Source organism: Lithobates pipiens, unplaced genomic scaffold (genome assembly GCF_037356315.1).
Source record: "Lithobates pipiens isolate NorthernLeopardFrog02 unplaced genomic scaffold, aLitPip1_a1.2 Scaffold_28, whole genome shotgun sequence".
Lineage (NCBI taxonomy): Eukaryota > Metazoa > Chordata > Amphibia > Anura > Ranidae > Lithobates > Lithobates pipiens.
In genome coordinates, this window is record NW_027507789.1 from 26,092,613 (window position 1) to 26,106,855 (window position 14,243).

Genomic DNA, 14,243 nt, shown 5'->3' on the forward strand with positions numbered 1-14,243 from the left:
ATACGTATTCTTCTACATATTTTTGATAAAAAAAATCGCAATAAGCGATTATTTGGTTTGCGCAAAAGTTATAGCGTTTACAAAATAGGGATAGTTTTATAGCATTTTTATTAATAATTTTTTATTATTTTTTTTTTTACTAGTAATGGCGGCGATCTGCGATTTTTTTTATTGTGACTGCGACATTGTCGGGGACCCATCGGACATTTTTGACACATTTTTGGGACCATTGTCATTTATACAGTAATCACTGCTATATAAATGCAGTGATTCCTGTGTAAATGACACTGGCAGTGAAAGGGTTAACCAGTGGGTGGCAGTGTAGGGGTTAAGTGTTCCTAGGGGTGTGTTACTAACTGTGGGGGGGTTGGGCTTTCATTTAGTGTACACTGATCTCTGCTCCAATCACATGGAGCAGAGATCAGCGTCACTAGTTGCTAGGCAGAATGGAAAAATGTTGTTTACACAGCATTTCCTCCATTCGGCCGTTCCGTGAGACGATCGCGGGGATGCCCGCGGCGATCGAGTCCGCGGGTCCCGCGACCGGACTCGCGGGGGTCCCGACCAGCGCGGGAGCGCGCCGCCGGCGGCGCGCTCCCAATGGCAGGGCGGCATCGAATATTGGATGTACCTGTACGCCAATATGCCTGCCCGTGCCATTCTGTCGACGTACATTGTCGTGCGCTGGTCGGGAAGTGGTTAAAGGTGTTGTAAACTTTCCTCTTTTTCCACCTTAATGCATCCTATGCAGTGACACCTACCCCTCCCCCTCCCCCTGTTTTACTTACCTGAGTCCTGGAACTTGACCCGCCAGGGACACGCTGTCCCTCTGCCCATTGGTTCCCTGCTCTTGATTGGATAGATTGATAGCAGCGCAGCCATTGGCTCCCGCTGCTGTCAATCGAATCCAATGACGCAGGAGCTGGGGGGAGGGGCGAGTCATGCATTCGACAGCTATGGACGCCGAATGCTGGACTCGAGAGCGCGCCCGCAAGGTAACCCCCTCAGGAGAGCATCATGGGTAATGTAGGTCCAAAACATCTGGGGTGCCAAGGTTCGCTATAACTGTCCTAGGGGGTTATCTGATATGGGGAGGCGCTGTGAGAGCCGCCGGGGGACCCCAGAAGACGAGGTTTGGGGCCACTCTGTGCAAAACGAGCTGCACAGTGGAGGCAAGTGTGACATGTTTGTTATATATAATATTTTTTTTATTTTTATTTTTTAAAGGAACCCTTACAATCACTTTAAGCCTTGGTTCACATTGATGCGATTTGGCATGCAATTTGACATGCCAAATCTGCGGAAATGACAGGGTCCTAATTGGTGTGACACCACATTTGCAGCGCTGCACCGATTCCCAAAAGTATTTTCTGTACTACTTTTGCCAGGGTGCAATTTCCATTAACATCTGTGCAGAAACCCCTAAACTGCCCTCTAAAGTCGGGACTGACATGTGGGAATAAAATTGTGTCAGCGTGAACCAAGGCTCACTCAGGTATTGAATTCTAAGCCCACGTTCACATTGGACTGATTTGGCATGCCAAATCGGCGGCTGTCGCCGGCAATGGCACTGTCCAAATCGGTGCATCAATTCCCAATTTTGGCAACTTCAGAGGGTGTTTTTGAATAGACATCTGTGCATGAACCCGCACAGATGTCTGTCAAATCGCCCCCCGTGGTCAGACTCCAATCTGCAGTCGGTTTGAAATCGTGCAAGTTCAGCTAAACTTGCACGATTTCTAATCCGCTTCAGTGTGAGACTGGACTAAAGCTGTCTTTAACATGCATTAGACCCCTTTCACACTGGGGCCGCCCGTGCTTTAGCGCTAAAGCGACGCTTGTTTTAGCGTTGCTTTAGAGCTGTTTAGCCGCTTCATTCCTGGAAAATTTTACCCCCTGCCTGACCAAAGCACTTTTTGCAAATTCAGCACTGCGTCAATTTAACTGACAATTGCGCGGTCATGGACCCAAACAAGATTGACGTCCTTTTTTTCCCACAAATAGAGCTTTCTTTTGGTGGTATTTGATCACCTCTGTGTTTTTTATTTTTTGCGCTATAAACAAAAAAAGAGTGACAATTAAAAAAACAAAACAAAAAAACACATTATTTTTTACTTTTTGCTATAATAAATATTCCCCAAAAATATATAAAAAAAACTATTTTTTCCCTCAGTTTAGGCTAATATGTACTCTTCTACATATTTTTGTATGTAATAGTGTATATAGTAATAGCGGCGGTCCGCGATTTTTATCTGGACTGCGACATTATGGTGGACACATTGGACAATTTTGACACAATTTTGGGACCACTGGCATTTATACAGTGATCAGTGCTATAAAAATGCATTGATTACTGTAAAAATGTCACTGGCAGGGAATGGGTTAACACTAGGAAGCGATCAAGGGGTTAAGCTTGTTCCCTGGGAGTAAGGATGAGCTCCGGCGTGTTCGCATACTGCACGTGCGGAGCCCGCCAGGAAGTCGGGCAGTGCTGTGCTAATCACAGGCAGTGAGACATTGCCCGGATGCGCGGCTGCAGAGATTGGGCAATGTTTCACTGCCTGTGATTAGCGCAGCGCAGCGCTGACTTCCTGGCGGGCTCTGCACGTGCAGTATGCGAACACGCCTGAGCTCATCCCTACCTGGGAGGTGATTCTAACTGAAGGGGAAGGGGACTGTGTAGGGGAGATGACAGATCACTGTTCATACTCTGTATGAACAGACAATCTGTCTCTTTCTCCCTCAGAGAATTGGAAACTGTGTGTTTACACAAAAAACCTGGTTCTCCATGTGTCAGCTGCGGGACCCTAGTGGCCACAGGGAGAAGCAAGTGGCATGTAGTTAAGCGGCACTTTTTGAACGCTAGAGGGGTGCTTTTAACCCCTGCTAGCGGCCAAAGGGGTTAAAAGCGCCCGCGTTGCGGTGCTTCTGAAGCGCCATGGCCATTTGTTTTAATAAGCAGGGGCATTTTGGGAGCATTGTATACAGCGCTTCCAAACCGCCCCAAAGATGCTCCTTGCAGGACTTTTCCTAATGTCCCGCAAGCGCACCACCCCAGTGTGAAAAGACACACTGAAATGAATGGGAGCCCCTTTCAGACCCCTGAAAACAGGCAGTTTTCAGGCATTTTAGCACTAGAAATATCGCCTGAAAACTGCCTGTTTTCAGGGGTCTGAAAGGGGTTTTAGGGTGCAATCACACTTGTGAATGGACTCGCAGTCCGATTATATGCAAAAATCCCAAGGGGGGTTCCCGCAATTAGCAGCCCCATTGAAATCAGTGTGATCACTCATGCAGACTCCCTGTGTCCAGGGCCGATCACATGCGGTGCATGAGCAATTACAAGTGGGCTCTATTGGCTGTGGGAGCCAGCTGCCTCTTGCAACGAAGCACTCCTCAAATGCCCTGTGAGTTTTTTTTTTTACAAGACTGACATGGGAAATGATCACGTTTGCTTTGCAACAAGGTCTTATCCACCTGACCTCCGGAAGATTTTACCCCCTTCGTAACCAGGTAATTTTTTGCTATTCGAAACCGTGCTACTTAGCTTTCTTTTGGTGGTATTTCACCACTGTTGGGTTGTTATTTTTTGCTATATAGAAATTTTTTTTTTTTAAACGCCACAATATTTTCTACATTCTTTTATAAAACATATCCAATAAAATTTAATTTCGTCATAAATTTTAGGCCAAAATGTTTAAAGCTACATGTATTGGTAAAAAAAAATCCCAATAAGTGTATATTAATTGATTTGTTTGAAAGACATAGAATCTACAAACAATGGTGTATATATACTGGAATAGAAGTTATACCTTTAATGGCAGTGATCAGCGACCTATAGTTGGACTGTAATATTGTGGTGGGAAATCTGGTGCTAACAGACGCTGGCTGGAAGGGTCACTAACTGACATTGACATTGACGTCGTAAGTGACACTTAGAGCCCTTTCACACCAGGGTGTTTTGCAGGCGCTATAGCGTTAGAAATAGCGCCTGCAATCCGCCCTAAAAAAGCTGGACCATTGTCTGTAGTGTGAAAGCCCGAGCCGAGGGCTTTCACACTACAGCGGTGCGCTGGCAGGACGTCAGGGAAAAGTCCTGCCAGCGCAGCTTCTTTGAAGCGGTGTGTTTACCACTGCTCCCCATTGAAATCAATGGGGCAGCGCTGTAATACTGCCGGCAAAACGCCGCTATTGCGGCATATTGCTGGCGGTTTTAACCCTTTCTCGGCTGCTAGCGGGGGTAAAAGCGCCCCACTAGCGGCCGAAATGCGCCACAAATCCAGCTGTAAAACGCCGCTAAAAATGGTGCAGTTTTATAGCCTACGCTATGGGCGGTGTGATGTGAAAAGGGTCTAATACAGTGATTGTACACTGTACTAATGACTGTGGATAGAAAGGGGTTGACATTAAGGGACAATCAAGGGGTTACCAACCTTTTTGGAGGCCCGGGGAGGTACACGGGTGGGAAGCATTTTTTTGCGGGCGATGGCTGGTGTTGTCGCTTCAATCATCATGGCACCATGGTTGATATGGTGTTGGGGTGCTTAAAGCACAGTATTTATAATATATAATGAAGTGGTTCAACTCACCATAATGGAGAATCAGTGGGAGCCCCGAGTGTGTCACTTGTCACATCTCTTGCCACTGTTGCTTGAGACCAGGTGCAGCTTCTTACTTGCCACTGTTGCCTGGCACCAGATGTGGATTGTCATTTGTCAGGTCACCTGCCACCAGATGTGTATGATGGCTTGCCACTATTTGCAGATTGTCACTTGATGGTAAATGGCAGCACTGGTCCATTTAGAGTCAGGGCAGGAGAACGGTGATGTGGGGCGGGTAGTGAGAGATGTCGTCATCTTGCTGCTCCCTGCTACTCCTTCAACGTTGAAGAGGCCCGCGCTGAGAGGGTGGAAGAGTGATGATGCGGGGCGGACCGGAGAGAGATGATGTCATCTCTGTTCGCTTGCTTCTCTCATGCAGCCTGACTGCAGAGAGGCCACGGCCCACTGGTTAGGCAGGGACCACTGCGGTAAGAGATTCAGGGCTTATGACTCCAGATTCGGGGCTAAAGCCTCCATAGCCACCCCCTAGCGACGCCACTGTCTTGTTCTGTGTCCAATCTCAGAATGGGTCAGCGAGGTGCACACGCATATTACGCCACCAAACCAGGAAGCACACCGCAATGTACAGGTACCTGCAGTGCCTGACTGTGCTGCCCACTTGCACAATAACTACTGTGAGCGGGCAACAAGTGGTTAAACATGCTGCAAACCACCATATGTGCATTTACAGCGCCCTTGTGGTGCAATTCAGTAGAAGGGATTGTAGGCGCTTGCAAAGCACCAAAGTCTATCGAACTTGGCAAGCGGTGTTGTTTTTGCCTTTCAGCAACGCAAGGCAATGCTAACACTGCAGTGTGTGCACTTCCATCCACTCCCTATTTTAACAATTTTGAGTGCAATCGATAGGCTGTGGGCAAGCAGTAAAAATGCGACCTGGACATACAAAAAAAATCAGGGTTTTTTCTGTGGCTGTATTATTAAAGGGCCCAGTTAGATTTATGTGTTGAGGTAATGTGTGGTTGTGTCATGTGGTAATGTAACACTTCAATTTGTCAGTGTGTTATGTCAGTGGGTGAATGTGGTGCCATTCATTCAGGGCACATTTGTAGTAGTGGGTGATAAACCATTGCCTTACTGTACAGCAAAATTGATACATTTCCACCCTTTTCAAAAATGTAATAAATGCATTCACACTCTGACACTCATTGGGATGCACATGTGTTTAGAAATATATTTTTGTGTGTGGGTAGATAGATGTATCTATCTATCTAATTTTATATTCAGTGTGTGTGTGTGTGTGTGTGTGTGTGTGTGTGTGTGTGTGTGTGTGTGTGTGTGTGTGTGTGTGTGTGTGTGTGTGTGTGTGTGTGTGTGTGTGTGTGTGTGTGTGTGTGTGTGTGTGTGTGTGTGTGTGTGATCTATATTCAAAAGTATTGGGACACCTGCTTTAATGGCATCCCAGTCTTAGTCCGTAGGGTTCAATATGGAGTTGGCCCACCCTTTGCAGCTATAACAGCTTCAAATCTTCTGGGAAGGCTGTCCACAAAGTTTAGGAGTGTGCCTATGGGAATGTTTGACCATTCTTCCAGAAGCGCATTTGTGAGATCAGACACTGATGTTGGAGAGAAGGCCTGGCTCGCAGTCTCCGCTCTAATTCATCCCAAAGGTGTTCTGTTGGGTTAAGGTCAGGACTGTGCAGACCAGTCAAGTTCCTCCACCAGAAACTCGCTCATCTATGTCTTTATGGACCTTGCTTTGTGATAGGGCCATGCTGCAACCACCCTGCAACTGCGTGCGTGGGTCTGTCATTTCAGTGTTTGAAACAGGCTGTGATATATAGTCTCCCAGCCGCGTGTCAACCACCCTCCGAAATGGGATCCCTTTTCAGAGGGGCAGCAAGGGCTGCCACCCATGTGAATGAGACTTAAGCCTAGTACATACAAGGTCAAATCGCAGCATCAGCCGGCTCAATAGAAACCGTCCGACATTTGGCCCGTGTGTACAGCAGGTGGTCTGACCAAAGAATAAATGAAAAAGGTTTGCTCCCACTTTTACTCCCAACCACAACATACAGGGATATACAATGTAATACTGACATATAATCACACACATAGATTGGACTTGATGGACTTGTGTCTTTTTTCAAACTTGCTTACTATGTAGCTTTGTGTTTCCTAGAAAGGCCCTTCACAGGCGATTAAAAGGAACAAATATTATTTGTTCTACCGTGCTGCATATTTCTTTGACATTCTATAGCATGTCAGACTGACTGTTGTAGCGCCCTCATCTAGTTAGTCTGCTAGGATAAATTTTGTTTTTGGCTTCAGTGGATCAGTAATGCTATTGTTTTTGTATGGTCCAGGTTTCCTAGCTGGGTGCTTTAATTTCTCTCACCTGCTTCTGGGTTAAGCTTCCAGAATATAAGGTAGGGGGTGTCACATGTCCAGTATTAATATTTATCATGCCCCAGCCAGTCCCTAAAATTGGGGCACCTAGAACGTGGCTGGGGAGGTGAAAAATGTAGGCCTTTCCAGAGGGTTCCTTCCTCTTCAAGGGAGGGTTCCAGTTCTCCTGGGGCTGCTGCTTTACTGAGTTGTGGATTGCAATCTGGACCTCAGCAGGTGCTGAACGGAGGGTCTGGAGAAGATTATTGATGGAGCATTGTCCTGAAGTCCTGGTTTGGAGAAGGATCTTTTACCTCCTTCACTGAGGATCTACCTGTGGAAGCTGGGTGGCAGACAGCTCCTAAAGACATTGTATGAAATGTTTGGTACTTCCATGTTTACCTGCAGCTTTAAAGATTTTTTTTTTTTTTCTAGAAGTTTGCCCCCCTATTGATCATTTTGTGTACAACCAGGCTGTCAGTTTTTTTCCAAATGATCAGTGATGCAAGCTCAAGCCCCCTGGTGACTTGATGGGGCCTGTATGGCGGACTTTTTTTTTTTTTTAATTGTGCAGTACAAAGTGTACAGGCACCTTTAGTAAGGTGAGGGTCAATGGCGGCTGGTGCGGTATATTTTGGCCAATGGAGCGGTCGGTCCATTGACCGCTTACTTGCTCCTTCTTTCACCCCATCAGCACTGCATTTACCCCATCTAGCAGCTTCAGCTCCTTCCTGCGTCTCCTCGACAGCCTCACCTTGCGCCTCTGGCTTCACGGTGGCTTCCACCTTAGCGGCTTCCCTCGGCGGCCAATACGATTGCTTCTCCTCTTGGCTTATTAAGTCGTAAGGCCTGCTTCCTTATTGGCTGGGATATTAAATTGAGAGTATAGGCTCATGTAGGAAATCTTTTAATTCAAAAGTAACAAAGTACCATCATCCAAGTTGATATATAGAGAAAAGAGATGGGAATGGAGAGATGGGAGAGTTGCTGACTCAAAAATGGATGGACTGTCTCTGTACTAATAACAAGCAATGTAAGTACTATAAAAAAATTTTTTTTTTATAAAAATGACATACAGTGCACGTTAAACAACAATTTTGGAAGAAATTATATTTCAAAAAGGAAAAGCTCAGGGTTCCCCAAAAAAGTATCTGCTGTTGAAGCAATTCTCAAATTGGGGTGAGGAAAGAAGGGGTGGGGGTTGGCAAGGGGGGGGAGGAGGGGGAAAAGGAAAATTGGGGAGGTGGAAAGGACCTAAAGGATAGTTGGAATAAGAGTAGGTAAGAGTAGGTAAATATGAGGGACGTAAAAATGTGTGACACAGAATAAGGGAGCAAAAATTCTGGAATGGGCTAACGTTTTAATAAATGCTTTCCTCAAATTAGTACATGAATAGCCTTGAAGTAGCAAGCGATCCTGTAGGGAATTCGCTTGAATCCTAAAAATCAGTCTCCAGTGTACAATTTCTCTGTAGGCGCAAATACTGCACATAGGGGATATTCCTCACCAGTGGACTGGGGCTTGCGGTAAAGATTGGTATTTAGTGTACCATCAGGTTGTTTGACAATGTACAGATGCAGGAAGGGGATCTGCACATTGTCAAAGGTGAAGGTAAATTTAAGATTGAAATTGTTCAACAATTAAATTGTAACAAACTCTAAAAGTTTATCTCTGGTGCCCGTCCAGACTATAAACAGGTTATCAATATACCTGTACCATAGTAATACATGTTCAAGGAGTTCTGTATATTGATTTTTGAAGTGATGTCTCTCTCCCATCCACCTAAGGCTGGGTTCACACTGCTGCGGCTGGGAGACCCGGATGTGATTCGCACCGCACTGCAGTGCAAATCACATCAGATCTCTGTGCGATGCGAGTTCAGCCATAAAGATAGTATGGCTGAATTCGCATCGCACCCGCTCCAAACTCGTACAGGACCCTTTTTTTTTGTCCGCAGCAGAATCGGATCGCATTGGTGTTCACACCATGCGATCCGATTCCTGTCCGAGTTTGCAGATCGCACTGCGATATGCGAACTGATCTGGGGGTGTCATTAAGGTTTCACTGACACTCCCAGCAGTCCGCATAGGGCAGTGTGAACTGCCGGTGGGAGGCATGCGATGCAGGAACCCGCCGCGGATTCGCGGCGTTCCCGCATCGCTTCAGTGTGAACCCAGCCTAAATATCGATTTGCATAAGACAGGGCACACAAAGTCCCCATGGCTACGCACTGAGTTTGTAATTACATTTGGTCATTGAAAGTAAAATAATTCTTGGCCAGAATAAAGTGAAGTATTCGTTAAATGAAACGATTAAGTGGCAAAGAAGTCCATCCCTGTTCTATTAAGAAGGAGCCAGTCATCAGGACCCCCTGCTTGTGGGGGATACTCAAGTAAAGAACCTTGATATCGATCGCCACGAGCAGGGAGTCCAGAAGGATCTAGGTCTCCTCAAGATGTTTTAGGAGGTGTTTGGTCTTTGGTATCGTGGATAAAAAAATGGAAGGCTACAAACATGAGGCTTTAAAGACGCATCTACATACTTACTAGCATTGTCAGTCAATGAACCAATTCCAGAGACAATAGGTCTACCGGAAGAGTTTTGGGTATTCCTATGGGTTTTGGGGAGGGAATAGAAGGTGGGAGTGCGAGGGAATTTGGGGACCAGGAACTCCCAGGGTATCTCTGTCAATGAGGCCCTCGAAGAAAGCCCCAGTGCAGAGATCAAGGAGTTCGGAGGCAAAGGTATGGATAAGGGTAGGAGACATAGGTTGATACCAGTTAGTGTTGTTCAAGATATTTAAGCACGTTGATTGGTATTGACTAAGCGTCATTAAGACAATATTTCCTCCCATATCCGATTATTTGATGACCAAATCAGGGCGTTTTTATAAAGTGCTTTGGTCTGGTTAAGAGTAAGATTAGATGGGATATCGTGCTAATGTTGTTGTTTGAGATCCCTGATGGCAGGATGTAAGAATGCCCATACCGCGGGACAGGTCAAGAGGTCGGAGAATCTGCAGGAGCCTAGGCGGAATTGCCTGGTCGTCGAATGACCAGGAAGTCTAATGCCGCATACACACGTAGCAGACTATCCGGAGGACTCGGTCTGGCGGACTTTCCGCCGGACTGTCCGCCGGACTTTCTGAACGAGCTACCTGCCCACACACGGTACTTTTACGGTGGACTAAGTCCGCCGGACTTTTGAAATTAACGGACTCGCCCACACACGCGGAGGAAAGTCCGCTCATTTTGAGCGTGTCTCCAGGTATCCGGGACCAGCGAAGGAGGCGTCGCTGACCCCGTCACCTGGTATGGACTTAAAGGGGAATCTCTACACTGAAAAAATGGCGTGGGGGGGTCCCCCCCCCCCCTAGGTCCATATCAGACTCTTATCCGAGCACGCTACCCGGCCGGCCAGGAAAAGGGGGTGGGGACGAGCGAGCGCCCCCCCCCCCGCCTGAGCCATACCGGGCGCCCCCCCCCACCCCAAAGCACCTTGTCCCCATGTTGATGAGGACAAAGGCCTCTTCCTGACAACCCTGGCCGTTGGTTGTCGGGGTCTGCGGGCGGGGGGCTTATCGGAAACCGTGAGCCCCCTTTAATAAGGGGGCCCCCGGATCCCGGCCCCCACCCTATGTTAATGAGTAAAAAAAAAAAAAACACAACACACAAGGGTTAAAATAATTTATTGCACAGCTCCGGGGGTCTTCTTCCGTCTTCGGGGGTCTTCTCGCCGGACTCCTCCACTATCTTCTGCTAGCTCTTTTACTTGCGGAAGAGCCCGGCTTTTTTCTTCGCCACCGCCCTCTTCTTCCGACTTCGGGGGTCTTCTCCCCCCTCTTCGGGGGTCTAGTCCCCCTCCTCAGTTCTTCTTGCCGGGCCACCGTGCCTTCTTCTAGCTCTTTTACAAGCGGTGGCCCGGTCTTCTGTCGCCGCTGTCGCCGTCTTCTGTTCTTCTCTTCTGGAGATGTTGCCTCGTCGCTGTCTCCGGTCACTATGACAGGACATGCGGCGACTTGTATAGGGGCATTACCGGATGATGTCCCCGCCCATTATGATGTCGCAGTCCCAGAGGATGCTGGGACTGTGACATCATAATGGGCGGGGACATTATTTTAACCCTTGTGTGTTGTGTTTTACTATTTATTTATTTTTCTTCACAGGTGAATGGGTAGGGGTACATTGTACCCCATACTCATTCACATAGGGTGGGGGGCCGGGATCCGCCTCCTTCGCTGGTCCTGGCTACCTGGAGACGCGTTCAAAATGAGCGGACTTTCCTCCGCGTGTGTGGGCGAGTCCGTTCATTATAAAAGTACGGCGGACTGGCGGACTGGCGGACTGGCGCACACACACGGCCGTACTGTCCGCCGAAATGCGAGTCCGGCAGACAGATTGGTGTGCAAAACTACTTTCTTAGTCCGCCGGACTTTTGGGTAAAAAAAGTCCGCCGGAGCCTACACACGGGCGGATTGTCCGGCGGACTTGAGTCCGCCTGACATTTCCACCGGATTGTTTGATCGTGTGTACGAGGCATAACCCGACTTGAATTCAGAATTATATCATTTTGGGGGGGGCGGATGAAGCATCAATGTCCTCAACCGCGCCCTCATCGTACAAGAGCATAAGATCACGGTGAGCCCGAAACACGTCTATACTAATTATGGCTAGGAGAAAAATCCAGAAGACAATAGCGAATATTAATTCATTTTTGTCGCACAACTGGGTGGGCTCATGCTTTTTTTAAGTCAAGTGTTTGTAACCATTCCATCAATCTTGTAGCTGCATTTGCAAACAAAATGCTGAAGTTGCTGATTTGTTTGTGTCCAATGAGGAGTCTTTTAGAGTCTTTTATATCAAAATGGGGAAAACCTGTTTAAGACTCAGCATAAATATCTGCTGTAAAGTTGAACTGTAGAGGGAGATTGTTTGGATTACTCATCCTAGAACAAAATTGGCACTATTTGTGCGTCATGCTTTCGACTCGCTGATGTTCCCTGTATTTCTATAAACTTTCTTTTTATAACATTATAGAAAAACGTATAAACATTTTTTTTTATATATATTTCTTCTGCAGAATGCCGCCTTTTCAGACCAAGCATGTAGAAACTGGTCATTTACCCGCTGTTATATTTGCTGATTGGCAGATTCATGATATCAGCAAACGTTTTATTGCTCTTGCCGTGAAAAACAAAATCTTAGACATAAACAAAAATGAGCGAAGAGAAAATGCAAGGTTTTAGTGCAAGCCATTAATCTATCAAATGCCACCTTTGCAAAGACCACAAATCTAGAAGACGATAACCTTAGCAGAGCAAAAAAGCGCTTAAGAAATATGTCTTGCAGATAAATTTATGATGTTGGTAAAATTTTACCTGAGCCATAGGCTTGTAAATATGAAATACCTTGTAGTGTTTGGCTTCTGCAACCCCAAAAGAGATCTGTGAGGGTCTGTTTAGGTATATGTTAAAAAAAAAAATTCTAGCAGTTACAGAGACTCCCCTCATTTAAAAAAAAAATAAAAATGTTTTGAAGCAAACTAAATTCTTCCTGGTTCAATTCATCGGAAATGTGCCAGTTAGGGGGTCCAAGAAAAATATGGATTCTTAACCCACAGACTGCAGTATTAGTGTATAGAACCTCCAAAACTTACATTTTTATGTAGGAAAAAAAAGAAAACCATCCTCCCTAGACAGTGGAGAATTAATTGTACTTTGGGCCTGGGCTTTGTTCAGTACATAGGCCCTTTATTAGTTTAACCACTTGACCTCTGGAAGATTATACCCCCTTTATGAAGGCCATTTTTTGCTATTTGGCACTGCTCTATTTTACTAGTAATACTGGTAATTGCACGTCATGCAACGCTGTACACAAACAAAATTGATGTAATTTTTTTCCTACAAATGCAGCTTTCTTTTGTTGCTATTTTATTACCACTGGGTTTTTTATTTTTCATTATACAAACAAAAAAACTAGCAAAAATTTTGAACAAACAAAACATTTTTTAATTTCTGCTATAAAACATATCCAATAAACAAATTTAAATTTATTCATAAATTCGGGCCAAAATGTATTCTATTACTTGTCTTTGGTAAAAAAAAAAAAAAAAAAAAAAAATCCCGATAAATGTATATTTGGTTTCATGAAAGTTTTATAGCATCTACAAGTTATGGGATATATACTGCAATTCGTATTTTTATCCTTTTTTTTTTTTTTTTTTTTTGATACTAGTAATCGCAGTGATCAGAGACTTATAGTGGGACTGTGATAGTGTGGCCGCCAATCTGACACTAACTGCCACTGGTTTGGAGGAACACTAACTAACTGACACTGACATCAATAATGATACTAATACAGTGATCAGTGCAAATATTATACACTGTCACCTTACTAATGGGGTTAACATCTAGGGCGATCAAGGGGTTAACTGTTTGCCTAACAATGTGTAATGTGTGCCGCTTTTAATAAGCGTTGTTGTTTTTTTTTCTCTGATCGCCTGTTAGTGTAGAGAGCTCTCTTCCGTGAAATACTGAGTCGATCAACTGGTCCCAGCAATCAGTCATTGGCTAGGACCTGCTGACTGGCTTGAGCAGTAACAATTCACAGTACATCTGTGGCGGTGCACATGCCAGCCCTATCCGGAAGCTCTGATCACGTACCAGATATGTGATCCAGCACAGAGCGGCCACCGCGCAGCAGTAGATCTGTGTGTGGTGGTCGGGAAGAGGTTAAAGACAATTTTTGCTTAAAATTATTCCTTAGCAGAAACTTACAATAAAAACGAGCCCAGGCTGCAATACTTACCTTCAGTCTGGTGCTACATACCCCCTAGGACATCTTTTTTTGTCAAGGTTCCCAGAAGACCAAGGACATGCTTTGAATTCAAGGCATCGTGGGACCTCCCCTTTCATTCACAGTATATTGATATAGTGAGCAGCGCTACATCAGTATGAAAGCGCTGCCATCTGCATCATCAAAAGACCGCCCACCACCAGGACATGACTGAAGAGGAAGAAGACCTAACGTATCATGTGACCAATCTGAAATCTTCTGAGACAGGTAAGTATAAAAAGTAAATGAAGCAAAATATACTGCCAGTGAGCCCATCAGATGAGAATGGAGGGGTGATTAAGGAGTAGGTGGCTGAGTGTGGATATCGACTTTAATGGGACAATACATAAAGGTCAGTGTGCATAGGCATCTATTGTTTTGCTTCTGACATGTATTTCTGATGAATGTTTTACTAATTATGGGTATTTCAACAAATTACAGGGGATGCCTATAATACATCTTAA

General features: G+C 45.5%; 1 long non-coding RNA gene across 1 annotated transcript in view; it reads left to right on the forward strand.

The window, feature by feature from the left end:
• Nucleotides 1-3,358: 3,358 nt before the first annotated feature.
• The window catches only part of LOC143934837 (uncharacterized), a 47,255-nt gene continuing 36,370 nt past the window's right edge, over nt 3,359-14,243 (forward strand). The window contains exon 1 of the long non-coding RNA XR_013263381.1: nt 3,359-3,513. This is a non-coding gene — a long non-coding RNA (uncharacterized LOC143934837). The remainder of the gene's footprint in view (nt 3,514-14,243) is intronic.